Source organism: Manis javanica, chromosome 13, assembly GCF_040802235.1.
Source record: "Manis javanica isolate MJ-LG chromosome 13, MJ_LKY, whole genome shotgun sequence".
Classification (NCBI taxonomy): domain Eukaryota; kingdom Metazoa; phylum Chordata; class Mammalia; order Pholidota; family Manidae; genus Manis; species Manis javanica.
This window is the reverse complement of record NC_133168.1, coordinates 37,994,935-38,008,690: the sequence shown is the minus strand read 5'-3', so window position 1 is coordinate 38,008,690 and position 13,756 is coordinate 37,994,935.

Sequence of the window (13,756 nt, the reverse complement as noted above, 5' to 3'; positions counted from 1 at the left end):
TTCTATTAATTATATTTTCATATTATATATGGTTTTGGGAGGAGGCCTCTCTCTCCCTCTCATGCTGTCATCTTTAATCCCTGTTAATCTCTTTTTTATTTGTGTATTACTGATATACAGTCTCATATTGGTTTTCAAGTAGACAACACAGTAGTTCAACAATTACCCATATTATTAAATTTTCACCCCACTAGTGCAGTCCTATCATTCAACATAGGAATATGTTACAGAGCCATTCACTATATTCACGCTGTACTTACCATTCCTGTAACCAACTTATATTATGATTGAGAATTTTTGTGCTCCTTTATCCTGCTTACCCTCTTCACCCATCCACCCCAACCCCTCACTCATGGTAACCAGTCACTTCTCAGTGTCTATAAGTTTACTGCTATTTTGTTAATTTTCTTTTCCTTTGTTTTTATATTCTGCAAATAAGTGAAATCATTCAGTATTTGTCTTTCTCCACCGACGAATTTCACTTAGCGTAGTACCGTCTAGGTCAATCCATGTTGTCACCAAAAGCAGGATATCTTTGTTTCTTTATGGTGGAATAATATCTCATTGTGTACATGTAACTCCTCTTTGTTATCTATTCATCTACTGATGGACACTTCGGTTGCTTCCATATCTTGGCTATTGTAAATAATTCAGTGCTTAACATAGGGGTGCATATATCTTTTTGAATCAGGGATTTTATATTCTTTGACTAAATTCCTAGAAGTAGAATTACTGGGTCATACATATTTCTATTTTTAGTTTTTTGAGGAACCTTCATAGTGTTTTCTACAGTGGCTACACCAATCACCATTCCCACCAACAGTGTAGGAGGATTGCCTTTTCTCTACATCCTCACCAGCATTTGTTATTTCTTGTCTTTTGGATAGTAGCCATTCTAAATGGTGTGAGTTGATAATCTCATTGTGGTTTTGATTTTCATTTCCCTCATGAGTAGCAATGTGGAGCATCTTTTCATGTCCTTATTACCCATCTGTATTTCTTTTCTGGAGAAATGTCAATTCAGGTCTTCCACCCTTTTTTAAAATTGGTTATTTGTTTCTTCAGTGTTGCAGTATATGAGTTCTTTACATAGTTTGGATGTTAACGCCTAGCAGATAAATCATTTACAAATATATTCTCCCATAGAGTAAATGGCTTTTTTTGTTCTTCTGATGGTGTCCTTTGCTGTACAGAAGCTTTTTTGTTTGATGTAGTCCCACTTGTTCATTATTTATTTTGTTTCCCTTGCCGAATGAGATGTATCCAGGGAAAAGTTGCTCATGCGTATGTTCAAGAGATTTTTGCTTATATTTTCTTCTAAGAGTTTTATGGTTTCATGGCTTACATTCAGGTGTTTCATCCACTTCGAATTTACTTTTGTGTATGGGGATAAACAATAATCCAATTTCATTCTCTTGCATGTAACTGTCCAGTTTTCCCAACACCAGTTATTGAAGAGGCTGTCTTTTCCTCATTGTACAATCATGGCTCCCTTATCATTTATTAATTGACCATACATGTGTTAGTTTATATTTGGACTCTCTATTCTGTCCTATTGATCTATAGGTTTGTTCTTGTGCCAGTACCCTACTGTTTTGATTACAGTAGCTTGCAGTGTAGCTTGAAGTCAGGAAGTGTAATCCCCCCAGCTTTGTTCTTCTTTATCAGAATTGCTTTGGCTATTCGGGGTCTTTTGTGGTTACTAATGATTTTAGAAGTATTTGTTCTAGTTCATTGAAGAATGCTGTTGGTATTTTGATATGGATCACATTGAATCTGCAGATTGCTTTAGGCAGGATGACCAATTTGACAATATTGATTCTTCATATTCATGAGCATGGGATAGCTTTCCATTTATTGGTGTCTTCTTTAATTTTTCTCATGACTGTCTTATAGTTTTCAGAGTACAGGTCTTTGACCTCCTTCATTAGGTTTATTCCTAGGTATTTTATTCTTTTTGATTCCATTGTAAAAATTGTTTTCCTGATTTCTCTTTCTGCCAGTTCACTGATAGTATATAGGAATACAACAAATTTCTCTGTGTTAATTTTGTATCCTGCAACTTTTCTGAATGCAGTTATTAGTTCTAATAGTTTTTTGGTGGAGTCTTAGGGTTTTCTATATCTATAGTATATCATCTGTAATGTATAGTATATCACTGTAAATAGTGATGGTTTAACTTCTCTCTTACCAATTTGAATGTCTTTTATCTCTGTCTTGTGTTATTGCCATGTCTAGGACCTCTAGTACTATGAAGAATAAATGTGGTGAGAGTGGACATCCTTGTGTTGTTCCTATTCTTAGAGGAAAGGCTTTTAGCTTTTTGCTATTCAGTATGATGTTGGCTGTGGTTTTGTCATACATGGCCTGTATTATACTGAGGTATGTACCCTCTATATCTATTTTGTTGAGAATGGATGTTGAATTTTGTCAAATGCCTTTTCAACATCTATTGAGATGGCCATTTGATTTGTATCTCTCTTTTTGTTAATGTGGTGTATCTCCATTGATTGATTTACAAATATTGTACCATCCCTGCACCCCATTTGGTCCTTTTGATGGTTTTTGAATTCAGTTTGCTAATATTTTGTTGAGGATTTTGCATCTATGTTCATCAGAGATATTGGTCTACAATTTTCTTTTTTTGTAGTGTTTTTGTCTGGTTTTGGTATTAGAGTGATGCTGGCCTCACAGAATGAGTTGGAAGTATTCCTTTGTCTTCTATTTTTTTGAATACTCTAAGAAGGATGAGCATTAGCTCTTCTTTAAATGGTTGCTAGAATTCAGCTGTGAATTCATCTAGTTATGGTTTTTTGTCTGTTAGGAGCTTATTAATTACCAATTCAGTTTTGTTACTGGTACTGGTCTGATCAGATTTTCTGTTTTTTCTTGGGTCAGTCTTGGAAAGTTGTACTTTTCTAGGAATTTTTCCATTTCTTCTAGGTTGTACAATTTATTGGCATTTAATTTTTCTTAGTATTCTCTAATTATTATTTGTATTTCTGTGGTAGCTATTGTGACTATTCCTTCTTCTTTTCTTATTCTGTTTATGTGTACATTCTCTTTTTTATATGATAAGTTTGGTGAAGGGTTTATCTATTTTGTTCATTTTTCTCAAAGAACCAACTCGTGGTTTCATTGATTTTTTCTATTGTTTTATTCTTTAATTAATTTATTTCTGCTCTGGTCTTTATTATGTACCTCCTTTTGCCAACATTGGGCTTCATTTGTTCTTCTTTTTCTAATTTCTTTAGTTGTGAGCTTAGACTTTTTATTTGGGATTGTTCTTGTGTCTTGAGGTAGGCCTGTATTGCTATATACATGCCTGTTAGAGCTGCTTTTGTGTGATCCCACAAATTTTGGAACATTGCAGTTTTGTTTTAATTTTTCTCCATGTATTATTTAATTTGTTCATTGATCCACTTATTATTTAGAAAAATGTTGTTCTGCTTCCATGTGTTTGTGGGGTTTTCTGTTTTCTTTGTGTAATTTCTAGTTTCATACCATTGTGGTCTGAGAAGTTGCTTGATACAATTTCAATCTTTCTGAATTTATTGAGGCTTTTTTTTGTGGCCTAGTATGTGATCTATTCTGGAGAACATTCCATGTGTACTTGGGAAAATGCATATCCTGCCACTTTGGGGTGGAATTTTTTGTTGATATCTGTTAAGTCCATCTGATCTAATGTGTTGTGTTGTTCAGTGCCTCTATTTTCTTATTTATTTTCTTTCTGGCTGTGTGCTTTGATGTGAGTTGTGTGTTAAAGTCTCCTAATAATTCAGAGATTAACATAGGGGTGTATATATTCTTTTTAATCAGGGGTTTTATATTCTTTGGTTCCAGAAATAGAGTTTCAGTATATTACTGTTAGTATTTGTTTTACATATTTAAGTGCTCCTATGTTGGGTGCATAGATATTTATAATTGTTGTATCTTCTTGTTAGACTGATCCCTTTATCATTATGTAATGTCCTTCTTTGTCTCTTGTTACTTTCTTTGTTTGAAGTCTACTTTGTCTGATATGAGCACTGGTACTCCTGCTTTTTCATATTATTTGCATGAAATATCTTCTTCAATTCCTTCACTTTCAGTGTGTTTATGTCTTTAGGCCTGAGATGAGTCACTTGTAGGCAGCATATAGATTGGTCTTGTTTCTTTATCCATTCTGCCACTCTGTGTCTTTTGATTGGTGCATTTGGTACATTGACTTTTAAGCTAAATATTGATAGTTATGTATGTATTGCCATTTTATTTTTTGTCTTTTGGTTGTTTTCATTGTTACTCTGTTATATTCTTTTCTTGTTATTTGACGGTTTTCAAAAGTGTTGTAACTGGATTTCTTTTTTTACATTTTTTGTGTATATTGAGTATGGGCTTTAGGTTTGTGGTCACCATAAGTTTCATAAATAGTTTCCTAACTATATAAAGGTTATATAAGTTGATGATCACTGTATTTCAAACACAATCTAAAAGTACTTCTTTTTATGCTCCTTCTGCCTCTACAGTTTATGTATTAGATGCCAAAATCTGCATTTGTTGTGTATCCCCTGACTGTTTTGTGTATAGTTGGTTTTACCACTTTTGTTTTATTTTAATGTTGTACTTGTTCGGTAAATAATTGGTCTACTACCTTTATGGTGGGATTATTTTCACTGGTGAAAGCTATTTAGCCTTAGGGACATTTCCACCTACAGCAGTCCCTTAACATATCCCATAATCCCAGTTTAATGGTTGTAAATTCCTTCAGTCTTTATTTATCTGGAAAATATTTGACCTCTCCTTCAAATCTGAATGATAATCTTGCTGGGCAGAGGATTCTCAGATGAAGGACCATGTGTTTCAATGTTTTAAATATTTCATGTCACTCCCTTCTAACCTGTAAAATTTCTGCTGAGAAATCTGCTGATGCCTGAAGGGGTAATTTTTTTTTCTCTCTGGCTGCTTTTAATACCTTCTCCTTCTCCTTAATCTTTAATAATTTCAATATTATGTGTCTTGGTGTTGTCTTTCTGGGTTCCTTTTGTTACGGGTTCTCTGTACTTCCAAGACCTGGGTTTCTATTTCCTTCTCCAGATTAGGGAATTTTTGAGCAAGTATTTCTTCAAAGATACTTTCTACCCCTTTGTCTCTCTCTTCTCCCTCTGTCACTTCTATTATTCAAATATCATTTCAGTTGGAGTTATCACACAGCTCTTAACATTCTTTCATTCCTAGATTCTTTTTTCTCTCTTTCCACAGCATCATTGTTTTCTGTTCTCAAATTTCCATCCCATTGATGTGGAGCTCCACAAACCAGCCAAACCTGAAAGGAGTGGGTGGGAGATTTAAGAAAAATGCAGAGACAGATACAAGAAAGACACTGAAACCAAAGTTGGGATCAGGAAGTTCACTGACTGCTGGTGGTGGACAAGTGACACAGTTTTATTTTTGAGCACAGCATATATACAGGTTCACAATGATATCACTTCTGGACTGATCTCATGTCCAGAACTTCTGGGCTGATCTCTTATCTGGTGATGTCAATTCTGGTGATATCTCTTCTGGATCCGGTGATCTCACTTCCTGGATGATATCACTTCCTGGGGTTATATCACTTCTGACCTTCCATATATTAATTGTATTCTCTACTTACAGCAATCTATTATTCATTACTTCCACTGTATATTTCATTTCAGTTTCTGTATTCTTCAGCCCTGGGTGGCTTTTTCAACTCTTCTATCTCTTTGTTGATGTCCTCCCTGAGATCAATACTTTTATGCATATCAGTGAGCATATTTATGACTGTTTCTTTGAAATATTTATCAAGAATATTGGTGATAACCCATTTTATTTAGCCCTCTTTCTGACATCAATCCTATACTGTTTTTTGGATCATGTTTCTGTGCCTCCTCATATAGTCAGGGTTTCTGGGTTTCTTCTTCTGTATTAGATCCACTATGCTTCCAGTCTAAAGAGTAATGGCTTTATGAAGAATCATTCTGTGGTTCCCAGAAGCTCAAGACTCTTCAATCTCCAATGACTGGTTCCCCTTTGTGGTGAAGCCCTATTTGCGATTGGGGGGCTAAGGGCAGGGCCACCTTTATGTCTGTCTGTCAGCAGTGGTCTATCTCAGTACACAGCAGATGGCAGTTTGCCTCAGCCAGCCCTTTGTGAGCTGAGCAGTGGGGCTTCTTCTGGGATTTTGTGAGTGGGGCTGCCCTCTGTCTTCCCTGCAGTGATGGCAGCATTGCTGGGCTAATGTGGTAGGAGGGACAGTCTCATGGCTCTGGGGTGGGCAGTCAGCATGGGGATGCACAGCTGTATGTGAGGCAGTGGGCACAAGGTCACATGATCATGCAGGGATTCACTGGCACATGGCTGCACAGCCACTGCGAGGCTGTGTGCACGTGGCCAAGTGGCAGTGGTGGGGCACACGGAACTGCACTGGGCCATCTGCACAAGGAAGAAGCACTCAGAGCTGTTTCCTGCAGGTGTCTCCCCATTTGGGCTGAGACTGGGCCAAGAAGGCTGTGAAAATCTCCTGCCTGCCAGGCAGCGGTGTCTCTCTGCTTGCCCTCTGACACTGTTAGGCCAAGTAGTAGACGGGTGGCTGGGCAGGTGGGTGCACAGGGGAGTGCCTTGTGTCTAAGCTGCCAGCAAATGGAATGGAGTGTTTAGGGCCCAAAGAGTGCCCAGAATGTTGGGATGAGGGAGGGCTGGGGACATGCTGTCAGCCTGCCCTTTCTCCTGCAGAGAGAGCTTTGTCAACCCTCACACCTCTGGCACCCTTCCCTCTGTTGGTAAGTCTTTCAGACTGCTGCCTGTGTTGAATCTCAGCCAGACCACTGGAGCATGCCTGTCCTCCACAAGTGGCTGGAGTCTCAGCCTCCCAGTTTTCCAATTCTCCTTGGTGTCCAGTCGTGCTAATCATCAAACCCAATGCAATACGGACTCATGTTTCCAGAGCAGACCTCCAGAGCCATTTGTGCAGGGTTCCTGAGCACTTATCCCCTCCTCTATTCCTCTTCATCCTGCTTGTGGTATGGGATGGGAGAAGGGCTGAAGTCCTGATTGATCATGGCTCTGCCACTTTACCCTTCTCTGTGTTGTCTCTTCTTCACCAGGTGTAGGTGGTCTGTTCTGCAGTCTTCAGGTCATTTTCAGGGTTAGTTGTATTTTCTGTAGTTGCTTCCTTGATGTGTGTGGGGGGGAGGTTTCCACCTTGCCTTCCTATTCCACCATCTTCCCCTTAACCCAACCAACTGCTGATCTCCCACTGTGCTTAATTAATAAATTAAATTTTATCATAGGTATATATGTATAACATAGGAAAAGACACATATATAGGGTTTGGTACTATCTGCAGTTTCAGCCATCCACTGGGAGTCTTGGATGTATTCCCCTGTGGATAAGGGAGAAACTTCTGTATATTCTTGTATACACACATGTGCCACTACCACACACACACATAGATATCTATCTACATATATACCTATATGTAGATATCCATGTGTACACATACATGCATATGTAGACAGATGGAAACACAAATTATACACTGATAAACATTTAACAGTGGTTGATATAGTAGGGGGCATATGAGTGTTTACTGTGCCGTTTTTTCAACTTTTTTGTAAGTCTGAAAATTTTTATTGAAAACATTTGGGGAAAAGGTCTTGCTCTCAAAAGACAAAAAGAAAAAAGGATGACCAATAATTCAATAAAGTCCATACCCACGAAAGAGTGGAAAGAGAAGGGAAGAAAATAGCATGTATTAAGTATCTGTTATGGGCTAAGTCTACTATTTCATTTAAAGTCACACTTTATGATCACTTTGTTGATACTTTCCAGGTAAGAAAAGAGAGTCTCCTAGAGGTTAGGTAACTTCCTTACAATCATGCAGTAAAGTTGGTCTTTAAACCTTGTCATAACTGACGTCAGAGTCCCTAGTTTTTCTACTAAACCATACCAAAGGGGAAAGTGGCCTAAAATAGTTGGCAAGACAGTGAAACTGAGATATAAACTGGAGTTGGGTGCAACTTTAAAAATGGAGAGAATTTAGAAGGGCACCGTGTGGAACCTGTTGTGGCATCCCAGTCATGAAGCTGGCCAGGACTTACCTAGGTAGCAAGGAAGAGACCAGCCCACTATGAGACATTGATGGGGTCATCAATGACTAGACTAACTTTTTAACTTGGATTTAGGTAATACAGCATCCTGAATGTCTGGATTAGAAGTTTGCCTTATACTGCTGATTAAAGAATGGACTTTGGGTAGGGAAGTGGTATGAAAAGAAGAGTTCAGAAAGGTTAATATGGTAGTATACAAATAGGAGATCCCAAAGGTATACATTTAAATAGCTTATTGATCTCTTACTGTTTGCCAAGCACCATGTTACATACTGCATAAGATGGAAAGATAACATTGAATCTTTTCTCAAAGAAATACTTATAATTCACTCAAAAAATATTTATTGAGAATCTAGTATGTGCCAGGCATGGGGTATACATTAAGCAAGATAGATAATATCCCTGCTCTTATGAAGCTTAAATTTGTACAGGCCAAAAAGAATACGTAAATTACTATACCATTGTAAGTTCAATTAAAAAAGGGAATAATGCTCTATGAGGAGGTGGCCAGATCAGGACAAGTTTGTATCTACTTTGAAGAAATGGGAATGATATCGGGAAGAAGTCACTGGTGAGATGGGTTTTGAAAGATGAAAGATGTTGTTACAGGCAGAAATGGAAGGGGGGCATGCCAGTTAAGAGCAACAATTTGAGATAATACAAGGAGATCATAAGGCAAGTAATAGAGTGGTACCTTATGGTACAACTGGGTGTTTCTAAAGAAAGTAAGGAGAAATATGGCTAAACACAATGCCTGGGGTCATACAGAGGAATATCAAATGGCAGTGTAGAAGTTGAACTTACTGAGTAGGAAATAGGAAATATAAGCCTTGAGTTAGGGAACAGAGAGACCAAAACGGTAATTTAGGAAACTCTCCTGGTAGTTTGTAGAACATATAGGAAGGATGTAAGGCTGTATAATTGTTGGAAGATTACTGTAAAGGTACAGAAAGAAAATATAATAATGTTTTAACAGAACTCTTGAGCATGGAGACAGAAAGAGCCAGTTTGGGGAAAGAAGAATCAAAACTGGGCAACTAAATGAATTTTGAGGCAAAGAAGTATTTATTATAAATGTGACTCAGGATTTTAAAGACAGGATGACTGGGTGAATCTAAGATGAAATAGCAGAGAAATGTCAGAAAGTCTATTTTGAGGTAAGATGGTAAAGTTAGTTTGGGTCACACATAAGGTGTCCAGAAACCCCCACATGAAGATGTTCAGCATGTGGTAGAATTAGACATCTGGAAGTCAACAGATTGTGGGGGAAAATATAGATGGAATCATTTACTTAAAGGGGTAGTGGAAGCCATGAGAATGGGTGAGATTATTGAAAGAACACATGTAGAGATGAGAGCTTTAAAGGCTAGTTTCCTTGCACCGAATTTGCTTTATCTCACTGTATAGTTCCTCTCAAATTTCTGTTTCCCACAGCTGCCAGAATGATCCAAGGTACAATTCTGACCATTTCACTGCCTAACCCATTACCTACAGGGTGATGTGTGAGCTTCTGAGCTTGGCACTCCTGCCTGAGTCTCTCTTCTCTTTCTTGTTCCTTTCTATTCTTCCTGAGATACCTGCCCCCACTGCCTTTGCTGTCAATAAGCAATTCTTAGATAGCTCAGATACCACTTCATGGACCCCTTTACTGTCTTTCTAACCACCACACTGGATTGAGTGTCCTCTGTAACCCAACACAATGGAGCCACGAGGACGACACTTGCCACACTGCAGTGTAATGCTCTGTTTAGGTGCCTGTCTCCCACGTCAGCATATCTTGACCTGTTTCTGAGGAAAAAGTGTTCCCCCTAACCAAGTTCCCCCTAATCTCAGTACCTTTCAAGGCAGGGCCTTTTGTCATTCATCCCCACATCTCAAGTATCTGCACAGTACCTGGAATAAGATGGGTTGGAGAAGAAATACTTGAGGTCTTCCTAGGATTCATTTTTTAGGGAAGTCAGTCATAAACTTCAATTAAGCAAGAAAGTATAGAACCTCAGAAACAAAGAGGAATATTAAAAAAAAGAGTAACAGAAGTGTAAAGTACCATGGTAAGCTACAAGATCTGGTATTAGTTAACTTTCACGTTGATTGCTTTTCACGTTGATTGCTTAACAGCAGATTGGCAAAAATTAGATTTTAAAAATAGAGCTAGTAGATACTCAGTCATTAAACAACCATTTATTGAGCACTTCACATGTACATAGAACTAACAAAAATTCGTGCCCTGACTGAGCTTACATTCTAGGGGGAGGTGGGCTATGAAAAATAAACTTTAGTTCTCCAAGTGTGTTAGGTGATGAGTGAAATGGGAGCAGAGTAAGGTAATCATGAATTTAAAGGGAATCAGGAAAAGGCTTCAAGGGGATTAGTAGTGAAGGAGAGAGGAGAGGCCATAAACTGAGGGATTGGAAGTGTTGAAAACCCAAGTGCATTTGTACCATAAGGGAAGAATTAGAAGTTTGCAGAAGACTGAAACTGGGAAAGGAAAAAATAAAAGTCCTGGAGAGAGGAAGAGATGATAGCAGAGGTGCGATGTGAGGATTAGCTGTGACAAGAAGAAACATTTTTTCATGCAGGACAAAAAACAGATTTTGAGGAAAAAAGAATGATGCTGACACCTGCATTGGAAAAAGCCTTGCGGCAGGTTTAAGTACTAAGTCTTTAGATTCATTTTTTGGACACGTTAGATAAAAAATAGAGGGGGGATTGGAGCCAAGATGGCGGCATGAGTAGAGCAGTGGAAATCTCCTCCCAAAACCATATATATTTTTGAAAATTCAACAAATACAACTATCCCTAAAAGAGACACCAGAAGATAATAGGACAACAACCAGGCTACACCCACACCTGCGAGAACCCAGCGCCTTGCAAAGGGGGTAAGACACAAGCCGCAGCCAGGTGGGACCGAGTGCCCTTCACCCCAGCTCCCCAGCGGGAGGAGAGGAGTCAGAGTGGGGAGGGAGAGGGATCCCAGGACTGCTAAACACCCAGCCCTAGCTACCCACACCGGAGCACAGACACACAGGGGGTTGGGTGCTGGATAATAGGGAAACAGGACAGTAAAACCTGCGAGTGGGTACCCGCAACCGGCACCCCTGGGACAAAGCAAGTGCTTTTTGAAAGACTTAAAGGGACAGGGACCCCACAGCTGGATGGAAGCATCCCGGGACACTTAGCCCAGCAGCTGGGAATCCTGGAATACTCCGGGCGCCCTAACCCCCTGGGTGGCAGTGCAGCACAGAGGCCCCTCATGGAGATAAACAGCCTCCCGCCCATTTCCCCTCCAACACCGCTCCGCCATAGTGAAGCAGCAGCCTGAGGCTGGCCACACCCACAGCAGCAGGGCAGAGATTCACAGAGGCTGGGCAAGAATTAGAAACACCATCTGCATGCAGCTGCGCAGCACAAGCCATTAGGGGTCGCTATTCTCCCAGGAGAGGAAAGTCACAAACCAGCAAGAAGGGACGTTCTTCCAGCCGACACACGCACCAGCTTCCCGCAACTACCTCTATCACCATGAAAAGGCAGAAGAATTTGATACAGACCAGACTAACCCAGACGTCTTCCCCTGAGAAGGAATCTGGGGAGACAGACCTAACCAATCTCCCTGAAAAATAGTTCAAAATAAAGGTCATAACCATGCTGATGGAGATGCAGAGAAATATGCAAGAACTAAGGGATGATGTCCAGAAGGAGATTATAGAAATGAAACAACCTCTGGAAGGATTTATAGGCAGAATGGATAAGATGCAAGAGGCCATTGATGGAATAGAAACCAGAGAACAGGAATGCATAGAAGCTGACACACACAGAGATAAAAGGATCTCCAGGAATGAATCACTCCTAAGAGAACTATGTGACCAATCTAAATGGAACAATATTTGCATTACAGGGGTACCAGATAAAGAAGAGAGAGAAAAAGGGATAGAAAGTGTATTTGAAGAAATAATTGCTGATAACTTCCCCAAACTGGGGGAGGAAATAATCGATCAGAAGACTGAAATACAAAGAACTCCCAACAGAAGGGACTCAAGGAGGACAACACCAAGCACATAACAATTAAAATGGCAAAGATCAAGGACAAGGACAGAGTTTTAAAGGCAGCTAGAGAGAGGAAAAAGGTCACCTACAAAGGAAAACCCATCAGGTTATCATATTTCTCAACATAAACGTTGCAGACCAGAAGAGAATGGCATGATATATTTAATGCAATGAAACAGAAGGACCTTGAACCAAGAATACTGTATCCAGCACGATTATCATTTAAATATGAGGGAGGGATTAAATAATTCCCAGACAACCAAAAGTTGAGGGAATTTGCCTCCCACAAACCACCTCTACAGGGTTTTTTAGAGGGACTGCTCTAGACGGGAGCACTCCTAAGGCTAAACAGATGTCACCAGAGAAAATAAAATGACAGCAAAGAAAGCAGACCAACCAAATACTAACTAAAGACAAAAAATAAAATCAACTACCCACAAAAGCAGTTCAAGGAAACACAACAGAGTACAGAATAAAACAACCAACATATAAAGAATGGAGGAGGAGGAATAAGAAGGGAGAGAAATAAAGAATCACCAGACAGTGTCTACAATTGCTCAATAAGCAAGTTAGGCAGTAAAATACTAAAGGAGCTAACCTTGAACCTTTGGTAACCACGAATCTAAAGCCTACAATGGCAATAAATACGTATCTTTCAATAATCACCCTAAATGTAAATGGACTGAATGCACCAATCAAAAAACAGAGTAATAGGATAAAAAAGCAAGACCCATCTATATGTTGCTTATAAGAGAAGCACCTCAAACCCAAAGACATGCACAGACTTAAAGTCAATGGATGGAAAAAGACATTCCATGCAAACAACGGGGAGAAAAAGCAGATGTTGCAGTACTTGTATCAGACAAAATAGACTTCAAAACAAAGTAACAAGAGATAAAGAAGGACATTACATAATGATAAAGGGCTCAGTCCAACAAGAGGATATAACCATTCTAAATATATGTGCACCCAAAACAAGAGCACCAGCATATGTGAAACAAATACTAACAGAACTAAAGGAAGAAATAGACTGCAATGCATTCATTCTAGGAGACTTCAACACACGACTCACTCCAAAGGACAGATTCACCAGACAGAAAATAAGTAAGGACACAGAGGCACTGAACCACACACTAGAACAGATGGACCTAGTAGACATCTATATAATTCTACATCCAAAAGCAACAGGATACACATTCTTCTCAAGTGTACATGGAACATTCTCCAGAATAGACCACATACTAGGCCACAAAAAGAGCCTCAGTAAATTCCAAAAGACTGAAACCCTACCAACCAAGTTCTCAGACCACAAAGGTATAAAACTAGAAATAAATTGTACAAAGATAGCAAAAAGGCTCACAAACACAGAGGCTTAACAACATGCTCCTAAATAATCAATGGATCAACAACCAAATTAAAATGGAGATCCAGCAAAAGCAGTCTTAAGAGGAAAGAATATAGCAATCCAGGCATATTTAAAGAAGGAAGAACAATCCCAAATGAATAGTCTAACGTCACAATTATCAAAATTGGAAAAAGAACAAGAGGCCTAAAATCAACAGAAGGAGGGACATAATAAAGATCAGAGAAGAAAAATATAAAAT